Source organism: Fulmarus glacialis, unplaced genomic scaffold (assembly GCF_000690835.1).
Source record: "Fulmarus glacialis isolate BGI_N327 unplaced genomic scaffold, ASM69083v1 scaffold20975, whole genome shotgun sequence".
Lineage (NCBI taxonomy): Eukaryota > Metazoa > Chordata > Aves > Procellariiformes > Procellariidae > Fulmarus > Fulmarus glacialis.
Window position 1 is genome coordinate 2,228 of NW_009211420.1, and position 461 is coordinate 2,688.

The window sequence follows — 461 nt, forward strand, 5'->3', positions numbered from 1 at the left end:
ACAGACTTCTCACGACGGGGAGGGGAGGACCCTGCCGGGCACCGGCCCTGGTTCTGCGAGGGGCGAAGCCTGCGCTAAAACTGCTGAATGGCACAGGGGGAGCTGGATCTCACTGGCTTTTAGGGGCTTTAATAAAGGTCTGAAGGGGGCCGAGCTCTTCTGTGCTACTGAAACCTGCTGCTTGCTTGCGTCGGGGTCTCTGCTGGCAGCGGGGGGGCTGGGGGTGTTGGGTCCTGCCTGGCGAGGGTAGCTGCTGCTGCATGGATGCTGCCCTGCGGTCATCTCTCGTGTGTCACCCTGCTCCCCTGCGAGGCCTGGCTGTCACCTGCCTCGGTGCCTGGCTGTCACCCGCCTCAGCCCCTGGAGAAGCACGTGCTTGCCGTGTGGGGCGAGATGCCTAAAGACTTTACTGCTGTGGCAACCTTGGTCCGCTGACCAAGCACCGGGGGTTTGAAGCCGGC

General features: G+C 63.8%; 1 protein-coding gene across 1 annotated transcript in view; it reads left to right on the top strand.

The window, feature by feature from the left end:
• RILP (Rab interacting lysosomal protein) overlaps positions 1-461 on the top strand; it is a gene marked incomplete at both ends in the record, with an annotated part of 2,685 nt that overhangs the window by 1,852 nt on the left and 372 nt on the right. The gene's annotated exons all lie outside the window — the stretch shown is intronic.